The sequence below is a fragment of the Bombina bombina genome, chromosome 11 (genome assembly GCF_027579735.1).
Source record: "Bombina bombina isolate aBomBom1 chromosome 11, aBomBom1.pri, whole genome shotgun sequence".
In the NCBI taxonomy this organism is placed as follows: Eukaryota; Metazoa; Chordata; class Amphibia; order Anura; family Bombinatoridae; genus Bombina; species Bombina bombina.
In genome coordinates this window covers 24807695-24830695 of record NC_069509.1, presented here as the reverse complement: position 1 = coordinate 24830695, position 23001 = coordinate 24807695, and the positions used below count along the sequence as shown (strand labels likewise).

Here is a 23001-nt window from a genome sequence, read left to right as displayed (position 1 = left end):
TACTCGCAGTGTGTTGGCCCTCAGTTTCTCTCTTGTACTCTCAGTGAGTGCCCTCAGTTCTCTGTGTGCTCCCAGTGTGTGCCCTCAGTTCTCTCTTGTGCTCTCAGTGTGTGCCCTCAGTTCTCTCTTGTACTCTCAGTGTGTGCCCCTCAGTTCTCTCTTGTACTCTCAGTGTGTGCCCTCAGGTTCTCTGTTGTACTCTCAGTGTATGCCCCTCAGTTCTCTCTTGTGCTCCCAGTGTTTGCCCTCAGTTCTCTCTTGTACTCTCAGTGAGTGCCCTCAGTTCTCTCTTGTGCTCCCAGTGTGTGCCCTCTGGTTCTGCTCTGTACTCTCAGGGTGTGCCTCTCAGTTCTCGTCATGTGTGTCCCTTAGTATTTCCATGCAGAAAACATTACGGGCATATTTACAGGTACTGAGCTAAGAAAATGATGTTTGACTTCCCTGTACTGCATCAGAAACACTGCTGTCTCCTCCTGCTCTCCGTGTGTGCCTCAGGTTTCTTTCTTGTGCTCTCAGTGATTGCCCTCTAAGTTTCGTTCTTGTGCTCTCAGTGTGGTGTCTCGCAGTTCCTTTCTTGTGGCTCTCAAGTGTGTGCCCTCTGTCTCTTCTTGTGCTCCAGTGTGTGGCCCTCGAGTTCTCCTCTTGTGCTCCCAGGGGTGTGCCCTCAGTTCTCTCTTGTTGCTCTCAGTGTGTGCCCCTCAGTTCTCTCTTGTACCTCTCAGTGTGTGCCCTCCAGTTCTCTCTTGTAACTCTTCCGTGTGTGCGCCTCAAGTTCTTTCTTGTGCTCTCAGTGTGTGCCCCCAGTTCCTGTCTTGTGTGCCTCTCAGTGTGTGCCCTCAGTTCTTCTTGTGCTCTCAGTGTGTGCCCTCAGTTCTTTATTGTGCTCTCAGTGTGTGCCCTCAGTTCTCTCTTGTACTCTCAGTGTGTGCCCTCAGCTCTCTCTTGTGCTCTTAGTGTGTTCCCTCAGTTCTCCTCTTGTGCTCTCAGTGTGTGCCCTCAGGTTCTCTCTTGTACTATCAGTGTGTTGCCCTCAGTTCTCTCTTGTGCTCTCAGTGTGTGCCCTCAGTTCTCTCTTGTACTCTCAGTGTGTGCCCTCAGTTCTCTCTTGTACTCTGTGTGTGCCCTCAGTTCTCTCTTGTACTCTCAGTATGTGGCCCCTCAGTTCTCTCTTGTACTCTCATATGTGCCCTCAGTTCTCTCTTGTACTCTCAGTATGTGCCCCTCAGTTCTCTCTTGTACTCTCAGTGTGTGCCCTCAGTTTCTCTCTTGTGCTCTCAGTGTGTGCCCTCAGTTCTTTCTTGTGCTCTCAGTGTGTGCCCTCAGTTTCTTTCTTGTGCTCCCAGTGAGTGCCCTCAGTTCTCTCTTGTGCTCCCAGTGTGTGCCCTCAGTTCTCTCTTGTGCTCTCAGTGTGTGCCCTCAGTTCTCTCTTGTACTCTCAGTGTGTGCCCTCAGTTCTCTCTTGTACTCTCCGTGTGTGCCCTCAGTTCTTTCTTGTGCTCTCAGTGTGTGCCCTCAGTTCTTTCTTGTGCTCTCAGTGTGTGCCCTCAGTTCTTTCTTGTGCTCTCAGTGTGTGCCCTCAGTTCTTTATTGTGCTCTCGGTGTGTGCCCTCAGTTCTCTCTTGTACTCTCAGTGTGTGCCCTCAGCTCTCTCTTGTGCTCTTAGTGTGTTCCCTCAGTTCTCTCTTGTGCTCTCAGTGTGTGCCCTCAGTTCTCTCTTGTGCTCTCAGTGTGTGCCCTCAGTTCTCTCTTGTGCTCTCAGTGTGTGCCCTCAGTTCTCTCTTGTACTCTCAGTGTGTGCCCTCAGTTCTCTCTTGTACTCTGTGTGTGCCCTCAGTTCTCTCTTGTACTCTCAGTATGTGCCCTCAGTTCTCTCTCTTGTACTCTCAGTATGTGCCCTCAGTTCTCTCTTGTACTCTGTGTGTGCCCTCAGTTCTCTCTTGTACTCCCAGTGTGTGCCATCAGTTTCTCTCTTGTACTCTCAGTGTGTGCCCTCCAGTTCTCTCTTGTGCTCTCAGTGTGTGCCTCAGTTCTCTCTTGTACTCTCAGTGTGTGCCTCAGTTCTCTCTTGTACTCTCAGTGTGTGCCCTCAGTTCTCTCTTGTATTCTCAGTGTGTGCCCTCAGTTCTCTCTTGTACTCGCAGTGTGTGCCTTCAGTTCTCTCTTGTACTCTCAGTGAGTGCCCTCAGTTCTCTCGTGTGCTCCCAGTGTGTGCCCTCAGTTCTCTCTTGTGCTCTCAGTGTGTGCCCTCAGTTCTCTCTTGTGCTCCCAGTGTTTGCCCTCAGTTCTTTCTTGTGCTCCCAGTGTGTGCCCTCAGTTCTCTCTTGTGCTCCCAGTGTGTGCCCTCAGTTCTCTCTTGTGGTCTCAGTGTGTGCCCTCAGTTCTTTCTTGTGCTCTCAGTGTGTGCCCTCAGTTCTTTCTTGTGCTCCCAGTGAGTGCCCTCAGTTCTCTCGTGTGCTCCCAGTGTGTGCCCTCAGTTCTCTCTTGTGCTCTCAGTGTGTGCCCTCAGTTCTTTCTTGTGCTCTCAGTGTGTGCCCTCAGTTCTTTCTTGTGCTCCCAGTGTGTGCCCTCAGTTCTCTCTTGTGCTCCCAGTGTGTGCCCTCAGTTCTCTCTTGTGCTCTCAGTGTGTGCCCTCAGTTCTCTCTTGTACTCTCAGTGTGTGCCCTCAGTTCTCTCTTGTACTCTCAGTGTGTGCCCTCAGTTCTTTCTTGTGCTCTCAGTGTGTGCCCTCAGTTCTTTCTTGTGCTCTCAGTGTGTGCCCTCAGTTCTTTCTTGTGCTCTCAGTGTGTGCCCTCAGTTCTTTATTGTGCTCTCAGTGTGTGCCCTCAGTTCTCTCTTGTACTCTCAGTGTGTGCCCTCAGCTCTCTCTTGTGCTCTTAGTGTGTTCCCTCAGTTCTCTCTTGTGCTCTCAGTGTGTGCCCTCAGTTCTCTCTTGTACTATCAGTGTGTGCCCTCAGTTCTCTCTTGTGCTCTCAGTGTGTGCCCTCAGTTCTCTCTTGTACTCTCAGTGTGTGCCCTCAGTTCTCTCTTGTACTCTGTGTGTGCCCTCAGTTCTCTCTTGTACTCTCAGTTTGGTGCCCTCAGTTCTCTCTTGTACTCTCAGTATGTGCCCTCAGTTCTCTCTTGTACTCTGTGTGTGCCCTCAGTTCTCTCTTGTACTCTCAGTGTGTGCCATCAGTTCTCTCTTGTACTCTCAGTGTGTGCCCTCAGTTCTCTCTTGTGCTCTCAGTGTGTGCCCTCAGTTCTCTCTTGTACTCTCAGTGTGTGCCTCAGTTCTCTCTTGTACTCTCAGTGTGTGCCCTCAGTTCTCTCTTGTATTCTCAGTGTGTGCCCTCAGTTCTCTCTTGTACGCGCAGTGTGTGCCCTCAGTTCTCTCTTGTACTCTCAGTGAGTGCCCTCAGTTCTCTCGTGTGCTCCCAGTGTGTGCCCTCAGTTCTCTCTTGTGCTCTCAGTGTGTGCCCTCAGTTCTCTCTTGTGCTCCCAGTGTTTGCCCTCAGTTCTCTCTTGTACTCTCAGTGAGTGCCCTCAGTTCTCTCTTGTGCTCCCAGTGTGTGCCCTCGGTTCTCTCTTGTACTCTCAGTGTGTGCCCTCAGTTCTCTCTTGTACTCTCAGTGTGTGCCCTTAGTTCTCTCTTGTGCTCTCAGTGTGTGCCCTCAGTTCTTTCTTGTGCTCTCAGTGTGTGCCCTCAGTTATTTCTTGTGCTCTCAGTGTGTGCCCTCAGTTCTTTCTTGTGCTCTCAGTGTGTGCCCTCAGTTCTTTCTTGTGCTCTCAGTGTGTGCCCTCAGTTCTCTCTTGTACTCTCAGTGTGTGCCCTCAGCTCTCTCTTGTGCTCTTAGTGTGTTCCCTCAGTTCTCTCTTGTGCTCTCAGTGTGTGCCCTCAGTTCTCTCTTGTACTCTCAGTGTGTGCCCTCAGTTCTCTCTTGTACTCTCAGTGTGTGCCCTCAGTTCTCTCTTGTACTCTCAGTGTGTGCCCTCAGTTCTCTCTTGTACTCTGTGTGTGCCCTCAGTTCTCTCTTGTACTCTCAGTGTGTGCCCTCAGTTCTCTCTTGTACTCTCAGTGTGTGCCCTCAGTTCTCTCTTGTGCTCTCAGTGTGTGCCCTCAGTTCTCTCTTGTACTCTGTGTGTGCCCTCAGTTCTCTCTTGTACTATCAGTGTGTGCCCTCAGTTCTCTCTTGTATTCTCAGTGTGTGCCCTCAGTTCTCTCTTGTACTCTCAGTGTGTGCCCTCAGTTCTCTCTTGTACTCTCAGTGTGTGCCCTCAGTTCTCTCTTGTACTCTCGGTGTGTGCCCTAAGTTCTCTCTTGTACTCTCAGTGTGTGCCCTCAGTTCTCTCTTGTACTCGCAGTGTGTGCCCTCAGTTCTCTCTTGTACTCTCAGTGTGTGCCCTCAGTTCTCTCCTGTACTCTCAGTGTGTGCCCTCAGTTATTTCTTGTGCTCTCAGTGTGTGCCCTCAGTTCTCTCTTGTACTCTGTGTGTGCCCTCAGTTCTCTCTTGTACTCTCAGTGTGTGCCCTCAGTTCTCTCTTGTGCTCCCAGTGTGTGCCCACAGTTCTCTCTTGTACTCTCAGTGTGTGCCCTCAGTTCTCTCTTGCACTCTCAGTGTGTGCCCTCAGTTCTCTCTTGTACTCTCAGTGTGTGCCCTCAGTTCTCTCTTGTGCTCTCAGTGTGTGCCCTCATTTCTCTCTTGTACTCTCAGTGTGTGCCCTCAGTTCTCTCTTGTACTCTCAGTGTGTGCCCTCAGTTCTCTCTTGTACTCTCAGTGTGTGCCCTCAGTTCTCTCTTGTACTCGCAGTGTGTGCCCTCAGTTCTCTCTTGTACTCTCAGTGTGTGCCCTCAGTTCTCTCCTGTACTCTCAGTGTGTGCCCTCAGTTCTTTCTTGTGCTCTCAGTGTGTGCCCTAAGTTCTCTCTTGTACTCTCAGTGTGTGCCCTCAGTTCTCTCTTGTACTCTCAGTATGTGCCCTCAGTTCTCTCTTGTGCTCCCAGTGTGTGCCCTCAGTTCTCTCTTGTGCTCTCAGTGTGTGCCCTCAGTTCTCTCTTGTACTCTCAGTGTGTGCCCTTCAGTTCTCTCTTGTACTCTTAGTGTGTGCCCTCAGTTCTCTCTTGTACTCTCAGTGTGTGCCCTCAGTTCTCTCTTGTACTCTCAGTGTGTGCCTTCAGTTCTCTCTTGTACTCTCAGTGAGTGCCCTCAGTTCTCTCTTGTGCTCTCAGTGTGTGCCCTCAGTTCTCTCTTGTGCTCCCAGTGTGTGCCCTCAGTTCTCTCTTGTGCTCTCAGTGTGTGCCCTCAGTTCTCTCTTGTGCTCTCAGTGTGTGCCCTCAGTTCTCTCTTGTGCTCCCAGTGTGTGCCCTCAGTTCTCTCTTGTGCTCTCAGTGTGTGCCCTCAGTATTCCATGCAGAAAACATTACTGGCATATTTACAGGTACTGAGCTAAGAAAATGTTTGTTTGACTTCCCTGTACTGCAACAGACACACTGCTGTCTCTCCTGCTCTCCGTGTGTGCCCTCAGTTCTTTCTTGTGCTCTCAGTGTGTGCCCTCAGTTCTTTCTTGTGCTCTCAGTGTGTGCCCTCAGTTCTCTTGTGTGCTCTCAGTGTGTGCCCTCAGTTCTCTCTTGTGCTCCCAGTGTGTGCCCTCAGTTCTCTCTTGTGCTCCCAGTGTGTGCCCTCAGTTCTCTCTTGTGCTCTCACTGTGTGCCCTCAGTTCTCTCTTGTACTCTCAGTGTGTGCCCTCAGTTCTCTCTTGTACTCTCAGTGTGTGCCCTCAGTTCTCTCTTGTACTCTCAGTGTGTGCCCTCAGTTCTCTATTGTACTCTCAGTGTGTGCCCTCAGTTCTCTCTTGTACTCTCAGTGTGTGCCCTCAGTTCTCTCTTGTACTCTCAGTGTGTGCCCTCAGTTCTCTCTTGTGCTCCCAGTGTTCCCTCAGTTCTCTCTTGTACTCTCAGTGTGTGCCCTCAGTTCTCTCTTGTACTCTCAGTGTGTGCCCTCAGTTCTCTCTTGTACTCAGTGTGTGCCCTCATTTCTCTCTTGTGCTCAAAGTGTTTGCCCTCAGTTATCTCTTGTGCTCTCAGTGTGTGCCCTCAGTTCTCTCTTGTACTCTCAGTGTGTGCCCTCAGTTTTCTCTTGTACTCTCAGTGTGTGCCCTCAGTTCTCTCTTGTGCTCTCAGTGTGTGCCCTCAGTTCTCTCTTGTACTCTCAGTGTGTGCCCTCAGTTCTCTCTTGTACTCTCAGTGTGTGCCCTCAGTTCTCTCTTGTGCTCCCAGTGTTCCCTCAGTTCTCTCTTGTACTCTCAGTGTGTGCCCTCAGTTCTCTCTTGTACTCTCAGTGTGTGCCCTCAGTTCTCTCTTGTACTCAGTGTGTGCCCTCATTTCTCTCTTGTGCTCCCAGTGTGTGCCCTCAGTTCTCTCTTGTGCTCTCAGTGTGTGCCCTCAGTTCTCTTTTGTACTCTCAGAGTGTGCCCTCAGTTTTCTCTTGTACTCTCAGTGTGTGCCCTCAGTTCTCTCTTGTACTCTCAGTGTGTGCCCTCAGTTCTCTCTTGTACTCTCAGTGTGTGCCCTCAGTTCTCTCTTGTGCTCCCAGTGTGTGCCCTCAGTTCTCTCTTGTACTCTCAGTGTGTGCCCTCAGTTCTCTCCTGTGCTCCCAGTGTGTGCCCAGTGTGTGCCATCATTTCTCTCTTGTGCTCCCAGTGTGTGCCCTCAGTTCTCTCTTGTACTCAAAGTGTGTGCCCTCAGTTCTCTCTTGTACTCTCAGTGAGTGCCCTCAGTTCTCTCTTGTGCTCCCAGTGTGTGCCCTCAGTTCTCTCTTGTACTCTCAGAGTGTGCCCTCAGTTTTCTCTTGTGCTCCCAGTGTGTGCCCTCAGTTCTCTCTTGTGCTCTCAGTGTGTGCCCTTTAGTTCTCTCTTGTACTCTCAGTGTGTGCCCTCAGTTCTCTCTTGTGCTCCCAGTGTGTGCCCTCAGTTCTCTCTTGTACTCTTAGTGTGTGCCCTCAGTTCTCTCTTGTGCTCCTAGTGTGTGCCCTCAGTTCTCTCTTGTACTCTCAGTGTGTGCCCTCAGTTCTCTCTTGTACTCTCAGTGTGTGCCCTCAGTTCTCTCTTGTACTCTCAGTGTGTGCCCTCAGTTCTCTCTTGTACTCTAAGTGTGTGCCCTCAGTTCTCTCTTGTACTCTCAGAGTGTGCCCTCAGTTCTCTCTTGTACTCTCAGTGTGTGCCCTCAGTTCTATCTTGTACTCTCAGTGTGTGCCCTCAGTTCTCTCTTGTGCTCCCAGTGTGTGCCCTCAGTTCTCTCTTGTGCTCCCAGTGTGTGCCCTCAGTTCTCTCTTGTACTCTCAGTGTGTGCCCTCAGTTCTCTCTTGTACTCTCAGTGTGTGCCCTCAGTTCTCTCTTGTGCTCTTAGTGTGTTCCCTCAGTTCTCTCTTGTGCTCTCAGTGTGTGCCCTCAGTTCTCTCTTGTACTCTCAGTGTGTGCCCTCAGTTCTCTCTTGTACTCTCAGTGTGTGCCCTCAGTTCTCTCTTGTACTCTCAGTGTGTGCCCTCAGTTCTCTCTTGTACTCTGTGTGTGCCCTCAGTTCTCTCTTGTACTCTCAGTGTGTGCTCTCAGTTCTCTCTTGTACTCTCAGTGTGTGCCTCAGTTCTCTCTTGTGCTCTCAGTGTGTGCCCTCAGTTCTCTCTTGTACTCTGTGTGTGCCCTCAGTTCTCCCTTGTACTCTCAGTGTGTGCCCTCAGTTCTCTCTTGTATTCTCAGTGTGTGCCCTCAGTTCTCTCTTGTACTCTCAGTGTGTGCCCTCAGTTCTCTCTTGTACTCTCAGTGTGTGCCCTCAGTTCTCTCTTGTACTCCTCGGTGTGTGCCCTCAGTTCTCTCTTGTGCTCTCAGTGTGTGCCCTCAGTTCTCTCTTGTACTCTGTGTGTTGCCCTCAGTTCTCTCTTGTACTCTCAGTGTGTGCCCTCAGTTCTCTCTTGTGCTCCCAGTGTGTGCCCTCAGTTCTCTCTTGTACTCTCAGTGTGTGCCCTCAGTTCTCTCTTGTACTCTCAGTGTGTGCCCTCAGTTCTCTCTTGTACTCTCAGTGTGTGCCCTCAGTTCTCTCTTGTGCTCTCAGTGTGTGCCCCACATTTCTCTCTTGTACTCTCATTGTGTGCCCTCAGTTCTCTCTTGTACTCTCAGTGTGTGCCCTCAGTTCTCTCTTGTACTCTCAGTGTGTGCCCTCAGTTCTCTCTTGTACTCGCAGTGTGTGCCCTCAGTTCTCTCTTGTACTCTCAGTGTGTGCCCTCAGTTCTCTCCTGTACTCTCAGTGTGTGCCCTCAGTTCTTTCTTGTGCTCTTAGTGTGTGCCCTAAGTTCTCTCTTGTACTCTCAGTGTGTGCCCTCAGTTCTCTCTTGTACTCTCAGTGTGTGCCCTCAGTTCTCTCTTGGTGCTCCCAGTGTGTGTGCCCTCGAGTTCTCTCTTGTGCTCTCAGTGTGTGCCCTCAGTTCTCTCTTGTACTCTCAGTGGTGTGCCCTCAGTTCTCTCTTGTACTCTTAGTGTGTGCCCTCAGTTCTCTCTTGTGCTCTCAGTGTGTGCCCTCAGTTCTTCTCTTGTACTCTCAGTGGTGTGCCTTCAGTTCTCTCTTGTACTCTCAGTGAGTGCCCGTCAGTTCTCTCTTGTGCTCTCAGTGTGTGCCCTCAGTTCTCTCTTGTGCTCCCAGTGTGTGCCCTCAGTTCTCTCTTGTGCTCTCAGTGTGTGCCCTCAGTTCTCTCTTGTACTCTCAGTGTGTGCCCTCAGTTCTCTCCTGTGCTCCCAGTGTGTGCCCAGTGTGTGCCATCATTTCTCATCTTGTGCTCCCAGTGTGTGCCCTCTGTTCTCTCTTGTACTCAAAGTGTGTGCCCTCAGTTCTCTCTTGTACTCTCAGTGAGTGCCCTCAGTTCTCTCTTGTGCTCCCAGTGTGTGCCCTCAGTTCTCTCTTGTACTCTCAGAGTGTGCCCTCAGTTTTCTCTTGTGCTCCCAGTGTGTGTGCCCTCAGTTCTCTCTTGTGCTCTCAGTGTGTGCCCTTTAAGTTCTCTCTTGTACTCTCAGTGGTGTGCCCCAGTTCTCTCTTGTGACTCCCAGTGTGTGCCCTCAGTTCTCTCTTGTACTCTTATGTGTGGCCCTCAGTTCTCTCTTGTGCTCCTAGTGTGTGCCCTCAGTTCTCTCTTGTACTCTCAGTGTGTGCCCTCAGTTCTCTCTTGTAGCTCTCAGTGTGTGCCCTCAGTTCTCTCTTGTACTCTCAGTGTGTGCCCTCAGTTCTCTCTTGTACTCTCAGTGTGTGCCCTCAGTTCTCTCGTTGTACTCTCAGTGTGTGCCCTCAGTTCTCTCTTGTACTCTCAGAGTGTGCCCTCAGTTCTCTCTTGTGCTCCCAGTGTGTGCCCTCAGTTCTCTCTTGTGCTCCCAGTGTGTGCCCTCAGTTCTCTCTTGTACTCTGTGTGTGCCCTCAGTTCTCTCTTGTGCTCCCAGTGTGTACCTTCAGTTCTCTCTTGTGCTCTCAGTGTGTGCCCTCAGTTCTCTCTTGTGCTCCTAGTGTGTGCCCTCAGTTCTCTCTTGTACTCTCAGTGTGTGCCCTCAGTTCTCTCTTGTACTCTCAGTGTGTGCCCTCAGCTCTCTCTTGTGCTCTTAGTGTGTTCCCTCAGTTCTCTCTTGTGCTCTCAGTGTGTGCCCTCAGTTCTCTCTTGTACTCTCAGTGTGTGCCCTCAGTTCTCTCTTGTACTCTCAGTGTGTGCCCTCAGTTCTCTCTTGTACTCTCAGTGTGTGCCCTCAGTTCTCTCTTGTACTCTGTGTGTGCCCTCAGTTCTCTCTTGTACTCTCAGTGTGTGCTCTCAGTTCTCTCTTGTACTCTCAGTGTGTGCCCTCAGTTCTCTCTTGTGCTCTCAGTGTGTGCCCTCAGTTCTCTCTTGTACTCTGTGTGTGCCCTCAGTTCTCCCTTGTACTCTCAGTGTGTGCCCTCAGTTCTCTCTTGTATTCTCAGTGTGTGCCCTCAGTTCTCTCTTGTACTCTCAGTGTGTGCCCTCAGTTCTCTCTTGTACTCTCGGTGTGTGCCCTCAGTTCTCTCTTGTGCTCTCAGTGTGTGCCCTCAGTTCTCTCTTGTACTCTGTGTGTGCCCTCAGTTCTCTCTTGTACTCTCAGTGTGTGCCCTCAGTTCTCTCTTGTGCTCCCAGTGTGTGCCCTCAGTTCTCTCTTGTACTCTCAGTGTGTGCCCTCAGTTCTCTCTTGTACTCTCAGTGTGTGCCCTCAGTTCTCTCTTGTACTCTCAGTGTGTGCCCTCAGTTCTCTCTTGTGCTCTCAGTGTGTGCCCTCATTTCTCTCTTGTACTCTCATTGTGTGCCCTCAGTTCTCTCTTGTACTCTCAGTGTGTGCCCTCAGTTCTCTCTTGTACTCTCAGTGTGTGCCCCTCAGTTCTCTCTTGTACTCGCAGTGTGTGCCCTCATTTCTCTCTTGTACTCTCAGTGTGTGCCCTCAGTTCTCTCCTGTACTCTCAGTGTGTGCCCTCAGTTCTTTCTTGTGCTCTCAGTGTGTGCCCTAAGTTCTCTCTTGTACTCTCAGTGTGTGCCCTCAGTTCTCTCTTGTACTCTCAGTGTGTGCCCTCAGTTCTTTCTTGTGCTCCCAGTGTGTGCCCTCAGTTCTCTCTTGTGCTCTCAGTGTGTGCCCTCAGTTCTCTCTTGTACTCTCAGTGTGTGCCCTCAGTTCTCTCTTGTACTCTTAGTGTGTGCCCTCAGTTCTCTCTTGTGCTCTCAGTGTGTGCCCTCAGTTCTCTCTTGTACTCTCAGTGTGTGCCTTCAGTTCTCTCTTGTACTCTCAGTGTGTTCCCCTCAGTTCTCTCTTGTGCTCTCAGTGTGTGCCCTCAGTTCTCTCTTGTGCTCCCAGTGTGTGCCCTCAGTTCTCTCTTGTGCTCTCAGTGTGTGCCCTCAGTTCTCTCTTGTGCTCTCAGTGTGTGCCCTCAGTTCTCTCTTGTGCTCCCAGTGTGTGCCCTCAGTTCTCTCTTGTGCTCTCAGTGTGTGCCCTCAGTATTCCATGCAGAAAACATTACTGGCATATTTACAGGTACTGAGCTAAGAAAATGTTTGTTTGACTTCCCTGTACTGCATCAGACACACTGCTGTCTCTCCTGCTCTCCGTGTGTGCCCTCAGTTCTTTCTTGTGCTCTCAGTGTGTGCCCTCAGTTCTTTCTTGTGCTCTCAGTGTGTGCCCTCTGTTCTCTCTTGTGCTCCCAGTGTGTGCCCTCAGTTCTCTTGTGTGCTCTCAGTGTGTGCCCTCAGTTCTCTTGTGTGCTCTCAGTGTGTGCCCTCAGTTCTCTCTTGTGCTCCCAGTGTGTGCCCTCAGTTCTCTCTTGTGCTCCCAGTGTGTGCCCTCAGTTCTCTCTTGTGCTCTCAGTGTGTGCCCTCAGTTCTCTCTTGTACTCTCAGTGTGTGCCCTCAGTTCTCTCTTGTACTCTCAGTGTGTGCCCTCAGTTCTCTCTTGTACTCTCAGTGTGTGCCCTCAGTTCTCTATTGTACTCTCAGTGTGTGCCCTCAGTTCTCTCTTGTACTCTCAGTGTGTGCCCTCAGTTCTCTCTTGTACTCTCAGTGTGTGCCCTCAGTTCTCTCTTGTGCTCCGTGTTCCCTCAGTTCTCTCTTGTACTCTCAGTGTGTGCCCTCAGTTCTCTCTTGTACTCTCAGTGTGTGCCCTCAGTTCTCTCTTGTACTCAGTGTGTGCCCTCATTTCTCTCTTGTGCTCAAAGTGTTTGCCCTCAGTTCTCTCTTGTGCTCTCAGTGTGTGCCCTCAGTTCTCTCTTGTACTCTCAGTGTGTGCCCTCAGTTTCTCTTGTACTCTCAGTGTGTGCCCTCAGTTCTCTCTTGTGCTCTCAGTGTGTGCCCTCAGTTCTCTCTTGTACTCTCAGTGTGTGCCCTCAGTTCTCTCTTGTACTCTCAGTGTGTGCCCTCAGTTCTCTCTTGTGCTCCCAGTGTTTCCCTCAGTTCTCTCTTGTACTCTCAGTGTGTGCCCTCAGTTCTCTCTTGTACTCTCAGTGTGTGCCCTCAGTTCTCTCTTGTGCTCCCAGTGTTCCCTCAGTTCTCTTTTGTACTCTCAGTGTGTGCCCTCAGTTCTCTCTTGTACTCTCAGTGTGTGCCCTCAGTTCTCTCTTGTACTCAGTGTGTGCCCTCATTTCTCTCTTGTGCTCCCAGTGTGTGCCCTCAGTTCTCTCTTGTGCTCTCAGTGTGTGCCCTCAGTTCTCTCTTGTACTCTCAGAGTGTGCCCTCAGTTTTCTCTTGTACTCTCAGTGTGTGCCCTCAGTTCTCTCTTGTACTCTCAGTGTGTGCCCTCAGTTCTCTCTTGTACTCTCAGTGTGTGCCCTCAGTTCTCTCTTGTACTCTCAGTGTGTGCCCTCAGTTCTCTCTTGTGCTCCCAGTGTGTGCCCTCAGTTCTCTCTTGTACTCTCAGTGTGTGCCCTCAGTTCTCTCCTGTGCTCTCAGTGTGTGCCCTCAGTTCTCTCCTGTGCTCCCAGTGTGTGCCCAGTGTGTGCCATCATTTCTCTCTTGTGCTCCCAGTGTGTGCCCTCAGTTCTCTCTTGTACTCAAAGTGTGTGCCCTCAGTTCTCTCTTGTACTCTCAGTGAGTGCCCTCAGTTCTCTCTTGTGCTCCCAGTGTGTGCCCTCAGTTCTCTCTTGTACTCTCAGAGTGTGCCCTCAGTTCTCTCTTGTGCTCCCAGTGTGTGCCCTCAGTTCTCTCTTGTCCTCTCAGTGTGTGCCCTCAGTTCTCTCTTGTGCTCCCAGTGTGTGCCCTCAGTTCTCTCTTGTACTCTTAGTGTGTGCCCTCAGTTCTCTCTTGTGCTCCTAGTGTGTGCCCTCAGTTCTCTCTTGTACTCTCAGTGTGTGCCCTCAGTTCTCTCTTGTACTCTCAGTGTGTGCCCTCAGTTCTCTCTTGTACTCTCAGTGTGTGCCCTCAGTTCTCTCTTGTACTCTCAGTGTGTGCCCTCAGTTCTCTCTTCTGCTCTCAGTGTGTGCCCTCAGTTCTCTCTTGTACTCTCAGAGTGTGCCCTCAGTTCTCTCTTGTGCTCCCAGTGTGTGCCCTCAGTTCTCTCTTGTGCTCCCAGTGTGTGCCCTCAGTTCTCTCTTGTACTCTGTGTGTGCCCTCAGTTCTCTCTTGTGCTCCCAGTGTGTACCTTCAGTTCTCTCTTGTGCTCTCAGTGTGTGCCCTCAGTTCTCTCTTGTGCTCCTAGTGTGTGCCCTCAGTTCTCTCTTGTACTCTCAGTGTGTGCCCTCAGTTCTCTCTTGTACTCTCAGTGTGTGCCCTCAGTTCTCTCTTGTACTCTCAGTGTGTGCCCTCAGTTCTCTCTTGTACTCTCAGTGTGTGCCCTCAGTTCTCTCTTGTGCTCCCAGTGTGTGCCCTCAGTTCTCTCTTGTACTCTCAGTGTGTGCCCTCAGTTCTCTCTTGTGCTCCCAGTGTGTGTCTTCAGTTCTCTCTTGTACTCTCAGTGTGTGCCCTCAGTTCTCTCTTGTGCTCCCAGTGTGTGCCCTCAGTTCTCTCTTGTGCTCCCAGTGTGTGCCCTCAGTTCTCTCTTGTGCTCTCAGTGTGTGCCCTCAGTTCTCTCTTGTGCTCCTAGTGTGTGCCTTCAGTTCTCTCTTGTACTCTCAGTGTGTGCCCTCAGTTCTCTCTTGTACTCTCAGTGTGTGCCCTCAGTTCTCTCTTGTACTCTCAGTGTGTGCCCTCAGTTCTCTCTTGTACTCTCAGTGTGTGCCCTCAGTTCTCTCTTGTGCTCCCAGTGTGTGCCCTCAGTTCTCTCTTGTACTCTCAGTGTGTGCCCTCAGTTTTCTCTTGTGCTCCCAGTGTGTGTCTTCAGTTCTCTCTTGTACTCTCAGTGTGTGCCCTCAGTTCTCTCTTGTGCTCCCAGTGTGTGTCTTCAGTTCTCTCTTGTACTCTCAGTGTGTGCCCTCAGTTCTCTCTTGTACTCTCAGTGTGTGCCCTCAGTTCTCTCTTGTACTCTCAGTGTGTGCCCTCAGTTCTCTCTTGTACTCTCAGTGTGTGCCCTCAGTTCTCTCTTGTACTCTCAGTGTGTGCCCTCAGTTCTCTCTTGTACTCTCAGTGTGTGCCCTCAGTTCTCTCTTGTACTCTCAGTGTGTGCCCTCAGTTCTCTCTTGTGCTCCCAGTGTGTGCCCTCAGTTCTCTCTTGTGCTCCCAGTGTGTGCCATCAGTTCTCTCTTGTGCTCCCAGTGTGTGCCCTCAGTTCTCTCTTGTACTCTCAGTGTGTGCCCTCAGTTCTCTCTTGTGCTCCCAGTGTGTGCCCTCAGTTCTCTCTTGTACTCTCAGAGTGTGCCCTCAGTTCTCTCTTGTGCTCCCAGTGTGTGCCCTCAGTTCTCTCTTGTGCTCTCAGTGTGTGCCCTCAGTTCTCTCTTGTACTCTCAGAGTGTGCCCTCAGTTCTCTCTTGTGCTCCCAGTGTGTGCCCTCAGTTCTCTCTTGTACACTCAGAGTGTGCCCTCAGTTCTCTCTTGTACTCTCAGTGTGTGCCCTCAGTTCTCTCTTCTGCTCTCAGTGTGTGCCCTCAGTTCTCTCTTCTGCTCTCAGTGTGTGCCCTCAGTTCTCTCTTGTACTCTCAGTGTGTGCCCTCAGTTCTCTCTTCTGCTCTCAGTGTGTGCCCTCAGTTCTCTCTTCTGCTCTCAATGTGTGCCCTCAGTTCTCTCTTGTACTCTCAGTGTGTGCCCTCAGTTCTCTCTTCTGCTCTCAGTGTGTGCCCTCAGTTCTCTCTTATGCTCTCAGTGTGTGCCCTCAGTTCTCTCTTGTACTCTCAGTGTGTGCCCTCAGTTCTCTCTTGTGCTCCGTGTTCCCTCAGTTCTCTCTTGTACTCTCAGTGTGTGCCCTCAGTTCTCTCTTGTACTCTCAGTGTGTGCCCTCAGTTCTCTCTTGTACTCAGTGTGTGCCCTCATTTCTCTCTTGTGCTCAAAGTGTTTGCCCTCAGTTCTCTCTTGTGCTCTCAGTGTGTGCCCTCAGTTCTCTCTTGTACTCTCAGTGTGTGCCCTCAGTTTTCTCTTGTACTCTCAGTGTGTGCCCTCAGTTCTCTCTTGTGCTCTCAGTGTGTGCCCTCAGTTCTCTCTTGTACTCTCAGTGTGTGCCCTCAGTTCTCTCTTGTACTCTCAGTGTGTGCCCTCAGTTCTCTCTTGTGCTCCCAGTGTTCCCTCAGTTCTCTCTTGTACTCTCAGTGTGTGCCCTCAGTTCTCTCTTGTACTCTCAGTGTGTGCCCTCAGTTCTCTCTTGTGCTCCCAGTGTTCCCTCAGTTCTCTTTTGTACTCTCAGTGTGTGCCCTCAGTTCTCTCTTGTACTCTCAGTGTGTGCCCTCAGTTCTCTCTTGTACTCAGTGTGTGCCCTCATTTCTCTCTTGTGCTCCCAGTGTGTGCCCTCAGTTCTCTCTTGTGCTCTCAGTGTGTGCCCTCAGTTCTCTTTTGTACTCTCAGAGTGTGCCCTCAGTTTTCTCTTGTACTCTCAGTGTGTGCCCTCAGTTCTCTCTTGTACTCTCAGTGTGTGCCCTCAGTTCTCTCTTGTACTCTCAGTGTGTGCCCTCAGTTCTCTCTTGTACTCTCAGTGTGTGCCCTCAGTTCTCTCTTGTGCTCCCAGTGTGTGCCCTCAGTTCTCTCTTGTACTCTCAGTGTGTGCCCTCAGTTCTCTCCTGTGCTCTCAGTGTGTGCCCTCAGTTCTCTCCTGTGCTCCCAGTGTGTGCCCAGTGTGTGCCATCATTTCTCTCTTGTGCTCCCAGTGTGTGCCCTCAGTTCTCTCTTGTACTCAAAGTGTGTGCCCTCAGTTCTCTCTTGTACTCTCAGTGAGTGCCCTCAGTTCTCTCTTGTGCTCCCAGTGTGTGCCCTCAGTTCTCTCTTGTACTCTCAGAGTGTGCCCTCAGTTTTCTCTTGTGCTCCCAGTGTGTGCCCTCAGTTCTCTCTTGTGCTCTCAGTGTGTGCCCTCAGCTCTCTCTTGTGCTCCCAGTGTGTGCCCTCAGTTCTCTCTTGTACTCTTAGTGTGTGCCCTCAGTTCTCTCTTGTGCTCCTAGTGTGTGCCCTCAGTTCTCTCTTGTACTCTCAGTGTGTGCCCTCAGTTCTCTCTTGTACTCTCAGTGTGTGCCCTCAGTTCTCTCTTGTACTCTCAGTGTGTGCCCTCAGTTCTCTCTTGTACTCTCAGTGTGTGCCCTCAGTTCTCTCTTCTGCTCTCAGTGTGTGCCCTCAGTTCTCTCTTGTACTCTCAGAGTGTGCCCTCAGTTCTCTCTTGTGCTCCCAGTGTGTGCCCTCAGTTCTCTCTTGTGCTCCCAGTGTGTGCCCTCAGTTCTCTCTTGTACTCTGTGTGTGCCCTCAGTTCTCTCTTGTGCTCCCAGTGTGTACCTTCAGTTCTCTCTTGTGCTCTCAGTGTGTGCCCTCAGTTCTCTCTTGTGCTCCTAGTGTGTGCCCTCAGTTCTCTCTTGTACTCTCAGTGTGTGCCCTCAGTTCTCTCTTGTACTCTCAGTGTGTGCCCTCAGTTCTCTCTTGTACTCTCAGTGTGTGCCCTCAGTTCTCTCTTGTACTCTCAGTGTGTGCCCTCAGTTATCTCTTGTGCTCCCAGTGTGTGCCCTCAGTTCTCTCTTGTACTCTCAGTGTGTGCCCTCAGTTCTCTCTTGTGCTCCCAGTGTGTGTCTTCAGTTCTCTCTTGTACTCTCAGTGTGTGCCCTCAGTTCTCTCTTGTGCTCCCAGTGTGTGCCCTCAGTTCTCTCTTGTGCTCCCAGTGTGTGCCCTCAGTTCTCTCTTGTGCTCTCAGTGTGTGCCCTCAGTTCTCTCTTGTGCTCCTAGTGTGTGCCTTCAGTTCTCTCTTGTACTCTCAGTGTGTGCCCTCAGTTCTCTCTTGTACTCTCAGTGTGTGCCCTCAGTTCTCTCTTGTACTCTCAGTGTGTGCCCTCAGTTCTCTCTTGTACTCTCAGTGTGTGCCCTCAGTTCTCTCTTGTGCTCCCAGTGTGTGCCCTCAGTTCTCTCTTGTACTCTCAGTGTGTGCCCTCAGTTCTCTCTTGTGCTCCCAGTGTGTGTCTTCAGTTCTCTCTTGTACTCTCAGTGTGTGCCCTCAGTTCTCTCTTGTGCTCCCAGTGTGTGTCTTCAGTTCTCTCTTGTACTCTCAGTGTGTGCCCTCAGTTCTCTCTTGTACTCTCAGTGTGTGCCCTCAGTTCTCTCTTGTACTCTCAGTGTGTGCCCTCAGTTCTCTCTTGTACTCTCAGTGTGTGCCCTCAGTTCTCTCTTGTACTCTCAGTGTGTGCCCTCAGTTCTCTCTTGTACTCTCAGTGTGTGCCCTCAGTTCTCTCTTGTACTCTCAGTGTGTGCCCTCAGTTCTCTCTTGTGCTCCCAGTGTGTGCCCTCAGTTCTCTCTTGTGCTCCCAGTGTGTGCCATCAGTTCTCTCTTGTGCTCCCAGTGTGTGCCCTCAGTTCTCTCTTGTACTCTTAGTGTGTGCCCTCAGTTCTCTCTTGTGCTCCCAGTGTGTGCCCTCAGTTCTCTCTTGTACTCTCAGAGTGTGCCCTCAGTTCTTTCTTGTGCTCCCAGTGTGTGCCCTCAGTTCTCTCTTGTGCTCTCAGTGTGTGCCCTCAGTTCTCTCTTGTACTCTCAGAGTGTGCCCTCAGTTCTCTCTTGTGCTCCCAGTGTGTGCCCTCAGTTCTCTCTTGTACTCTCAGAGTGTGCCCTCAGTTCTCTCTTGTACTCTCAGTGTGTGCCCTCAGTTCTCTCTTCTGCTCTCAGTGTGTGCCCTCAGTTCTCTCTTCTGCTCTCAGTGTGTGCCCTCAGTTCTCTCTTGTACTCTCAGTGTGTGCCCTCAGTTCTCTCTTCTGCTCTCAGTGTGTGCCCTCAGTTCTCTCTTCTGCTCTCAATGTGTGCCCTCAGTTCTCTCTTGTACTCTCAGTGTGTGCCCTCAGTTCTCTCTTCTGCTCTCAGTGTGTGCCCTCAGTTCTCTCTTATGCTCTCAGTGTGTGCCCTCAGTTCTCTCTTGTACTCTCAGTGTGTGCCCTCAGTTCTCTCTTCTGCTCTCAGTGTGTGCCCTCAGTTCTCTCTTCTGCTCTCAATGTGTGCCCTCAGTTCTCTCTTGTACTCTCAGTGTGTGCCCTCAGTTCTCTCTTGTACTCTCAGTGTGTGCCCTCAGTTCTCTCTTCTGCTCTCAGTGTGTGCCCTCAGTTCTCTCTTCTGCTCTCAATGTGTGCCCTCAGTTCTCTCTTGTACTCTCAGTGTGTGCCCTCAGTTCTCTCTTCTGCTCTCAGTGTGTGCCCTCAGTTCTCTCTTATGCTCTCAGTGTGTGCCCTCAGTTCTCTCTTGTACTCTCAGTGTGTGCCCTCAGTTCTCTCTTCTGCTCTCAGTGTGTGCCCTCAGTTCTCTCTTCTGCTCTCAGTGTGTGCCCTCAGTTCTCTCTTGTACTCTCAGTGTGTGCCCTCAGTTCTCTCTTCTGCTCTCAGTGTGTGCCCTCAGTTCTTGTGTTCTTGGTTATTTTTGCTGCACCCACCTTGTGATTTTTCACTCTCAGCTCTGTCTCCTGCTCACAGATCGTTCTCTTTGCATCTGCAGTAAGATCTGTAATATTTCCTGTAAATTATTTCTAACAGTCACAGAGGGAGGTAACGTGTGACAGTTTCACTTTCATTCTGAAGCACTGACTGACTCACACCCTTATTATATTGCTTCTCCTGCTGAGCTGTTTATGCATCAGCTGGGACCCTGCATGGTCTGCAATCCAATCCAGCAAAATGCCCATCTAATGTTTATCAAATGCAGTGAGAGTATGAGACAGAGCGACTCAATGTTTAACTTATGCAGATTATTCTAAATATCAGCAAAACCTTAACAGAAAACCACAAATAAGATTGTGTTAATCTCTTCCCGACGAACAAAAATATGCAACAAGTTTCCATTTATTATGTGATTCAGAAAGTGCAGGGCAAATAGCCCGGAGCGTAGCTAAGGGTTAAGGCCTGGAGGAGTGAGTGCTGCTGTGTGTGTGTATTAGTTACAATGTTGCATTGTGTTGGGAGGGGTTTACTAACCTTATAAGAAGGATGTACAGGGATTCTACTTCCTCTTTGTTCCTGTGGACGCCCAGAAGATCTTTCAGCTTAGCAGTTTGCAGCATTTTCCAATGGAAGGCGAATCTGGAGAATGGGAAGAAATGGAGTTAGAGGACGTGGACTGGGTCGCACCATCCCCATCTGGAACAGTCACGGTGGGTCTGGGCCATGGGTCTGGGCTGTGTCTGCCCGTTTCTCCCTTGGGGGGGGGGTAGCCCAGTGTTGTTCTCTTCTCCTGCACGGGAGAATTTAGAAGGGGATGTTGGCCCCGGTCCGGCTTATCAGCCGGTCGGTGCAGAGTGTAGGCCCCCAGGGGATGTAGGTCCCGAGGGGCGAGTAGGAGCGCTAGGCGGCTCGGTGTTAGGGCCTAGGGGGTCCCAGGGGAGCTCCGGTTTCGGCTCCAGGGGTCCCGGTAATACACCTGGGGGTTCCGGTGTCGGCCTTAGGCAGGGGCCTGTAGTGGCAGCGCCCAGAGAGGCTTTAGGGGGTGCGTGCACCTCTGGGGAGAGTGTCGTTGGCGCGGGTAGTGGGAGCAGTGCAGCCTTACCCGCGGCGGTGGTCCTCTCCGGGGAATCGGTGGCGGCGGCGGTGGCCCTCCTCCAGTCCTTGGCGTCGGTCCTCGCGGGTGCGTCGTCGGGTCCGGCGGTACTTCAGGCCCAGGCTTCGGCCTACAGTGCTGTACAGGCCTCTGGTTCGTCCCTCGTGGCATCTAAAATGGCCGCCGTGTCGACTTCCGGCGGCGTCGCGCGTCCTTACGTCACTTCCGGTGACGTCATTTCCGCTCGCGGCAGTCGCAATCTGGACAGCGAGCAGAGCGGATCGTTCCCCCCAGGCTCCGAAGGTAAGAAGGGAGCACCTCGGGGGGGGGGACCCGCTCTTGGGGGCAAGCCGGATGGGGCCCAGGAGGCTGGGGGGGCGCATGGTGGGCCAGAAAGAGGGGCAGAAATGAGGAGTCATGGGGCAACTGTGAATGTGGCAGCGGGACGGCAGGGCCCCCCGGAGGGCACTCCGGGGGTGTCGCAGCAGGGTGTGCGCACAAGAGCCGCAGCTGGTCCCAGTAATAAGGGGGGGGGATGCCGACAGGGCACCCTCCTCGCACTCGCGGCCTACGTTAGGAGGGGGCAAAGCTAAGGCGGCCCCCGCACGTGCCGCGGCCCAAAGTAAAGGGAAGGCCCCCGCGGCCAAGACCGCAAATAAGGGGGCCATCCTGGCACACAACTCAAGGGGCGATGCCGCAGTAGCGGAGCCCCAGGCACAAGGCCTGCAGGGTATAATGACGCCCAGCAGGACCTCACCGGCACGTTCAGAGCAAATAGCCACAAGGGGGGCTGTCAAGAGGGGGCATGCTAGTATTAGCGTAGGCCCTGGGGAAGGTTTAGAGAGCCCCGGGAGGGGGCAGGTGAGACAGGCTAGGGGATCGAAGTCTCAGGGTCGGAGTAGGACCGTGAGATTTCAAGAGGATTCAACTAGCGGGTTGGCCACCAGTACGGATGATGATGTGAGTGCGGCATGTGGTGTGAGTGATAGTGACCGGGAAGGTTATCTAGAATTTGAGGAAATGGGGGATAGGGAAGAGATGGCTGGCCCTTCCCGAGGTACTCCCCTCTTGGCTTCTATTTTGCAGGTACCCAGGACATCCTCATCCAGCAGGGACATGGCGACTCAGAGTTCAGGACCTCTCGTGCCTAGAGGAGTCAGCAGTGCTTCTGGACAGGGCCAAGCCACATCGGGCGCTTTCTCTGGTGAGATGCAACTTGGTTTACCTAGGGGGCGGTGTAATTCTTCCAGCTCTAGTGGGTCAGGTTCAGGATCTGAGATAGATGGGTCCCTGGGTTTGCACACGAAAGGGCATAGGAGGATGTATAGAATGTTGAGAAAGATGAGTAGGGGCAATCACGGGGATGGCGATGCCAGTAGTGGGGCGCAGTCATCTCAACTCTTAGGGGTTGCTGGGGGGTCACCACAGGCGGTGAACAGAAAGGCAGCAGTACACGGGGATACTTATTCGTGCCAGGTACACAGTTTGCATGCACACCTTAAATCTAAGACTGTGAAACGTATCCAGGACGGTAAGTATGTAAATATGTTTGAGCTGTCTGCAGAGGCTCTTAAGTTTAAGGAGATGGCAGAGGATGGTATGGGCCCTAAAAAATTTAGGCGGCCTGATACCCTTGAGGAGTGGCATCGGTGTTTCCGGGTCTATGCCACTTGCTACTTGGAGAGGTTTCCCGATCAGGGGACTGCCCTCTTTAAGTACGTTGACACCATCGACGCAATACACAGAAAGTTTGCCGATGGTGCTTGGAGAGAGTATGATATGTTGTATCGGAAAAAGAAAGTGGGCAACCCACTGCTTGATTTTGGTACGATGGATTTGCACCTCTGGGCGCATCTTGATGCGGAGAGGAGTGCGCAAGGGGGCGCCACGGCGGCATCACCCGGGGGTAGGCAGGCTTTGTGCTTTCGACGGCGACAAGGGGGTGTATGCTGGCGGTATTAGGACAAAGCGTGCGAGCGGGGCACTTCGTGCACGTTCAAGCACGTCTGCAAGTTCTGCAGCGGGCAACACCCCGGAGCTGATTGCTCCAAAAAGCGAGATACCCAAACTGATCGGTTTGGGGGCAAAGGAGGCGCTGGGACTAAGGGCGGATTCACCACTTAGGGTCCAGGTCATTTGTAAGTGGCTGCGTAGGTACCCAGATAGGTGTGGGGAGCCCGTGACAGGAAAAACCTGAAATCGGCTTCCCAATACCCTGAGGCAGTCAGGGAGAAGCTGGGCAAAGAAGTGGCCTTGGGTAGGGTTGCAGGCCCTTTTAGGGAATTGCCAATACCGGATTTAGTTGTCTCCCCGCTAGGGGTGGTCCCCAAGAAGGAGACAGGTAAGTTCAGGCTCATACAGCACCTCTCTTATCCGAAAGGGCGGTCGGTGAACGACGCTATTCCGGAGGAATTGAGTTCGGTCCGTTACCAGTCGTTTGACGACGCACTGGCTCTGGTTAGAGAACAGGGTCTGGGAGCATTAATGGCGAAATTAGACATAGAATCCGCGTTTAGGCTTCTCCCGATTCACCCATCATCCTTCGGGCTGATGGGGTGTTGGTTTGAAGGGGGTTATTATGTCGACCGTTGCCTGCCCATGGGCTGTTCGATATCCTGCGCGTACTTTGAAGCATTCAGTACTTTCCTGCACTGGGCGGTGGTCTCGGTGGCTGGTAGTGATAGAGTTGCGCACTACTTGGATGACTTTCTCCTGGTAGGGGCGGCCAACTTGCAAGAATGTGCTTCGTTAATGAAAGTCATGAGGTTCATGATGGCCAGGTTTGGGGTTCCTCTGGCAGAGGATAAGACGGAGGGGCAGTGCACGTGCTTGACGTTCCTAGGCATCGAGATTGATTCGGTGGCAGGTGAATGTAGGTTGCCTAAAGAGAAGGTCGCCAAGATGTTGGCGGCTGTACGGGCCATGGTTGCAACACAGACATGTTCGCTGCGGGAGCTGCAATCGCTCCTTGGCCTCCTTAACTTTGCGGGGAGAGTTATCCCGTGGGGTAGGGTGTTCAGCAAGCGGCTTGAGCAGTGTCTGGGCGGAGGTAGGGCCCCGGCATCGCGCATTCGCATCACGAGGGACCTCGTGGCGGATTTGCAGGTCTGGGAGAGGTTTCTCCAGGACTTTAACGGCGTCTGCATGTGGCGAGGGGATCCGATCTCTACTCAAGCGCTACATCTGTTCACGGACGCTGCAGGAGCATCCGGGTATGGGGCTTACTTTGAAGGAGCTTGGAGTGCGGAGCACTGGCCGTGTAAGGTGTTGTGGCTTATGATTACTTACTTGTGCTGTTCCTTTAAGCCTGGCTATTCTCCCCTATTTAAGGCCGCCTCCCAGACATCACATTGCTGGATTATTGCAGACCAACCTCCTAAGGAATTTCCTTGTTGTTACGTCTGACCAATTCTCAGCTCTCACTAACGCTGCTTGCTCCTGTCAGTATCTCAACTACTGTGCTT

General features: G+C 52.0%; 1 protein-coding gene across 1 annotated transcript in view; it reads right to left on the bottom strand.

Annotated features, from left to right (window-relative positions):
- Window positions 1–18487, bottom strand: part of LOC128641918 (uncharacterized) — a 448428-nt gene extending 429941 nt beyond the window's left edge. Inside the window, exon 1 of the mRNA XM_053694507.1 lies at window positions 18441–18487. The gene's annotated coding sequence lies outside the window, so the exon portion shown is untranslated. The remainder of the gene's footprint in view (window positions 1–18440) is intronic.
- Between the last annotated feature and the right edge of the window lie 4514 nt (window positions 18488–23001).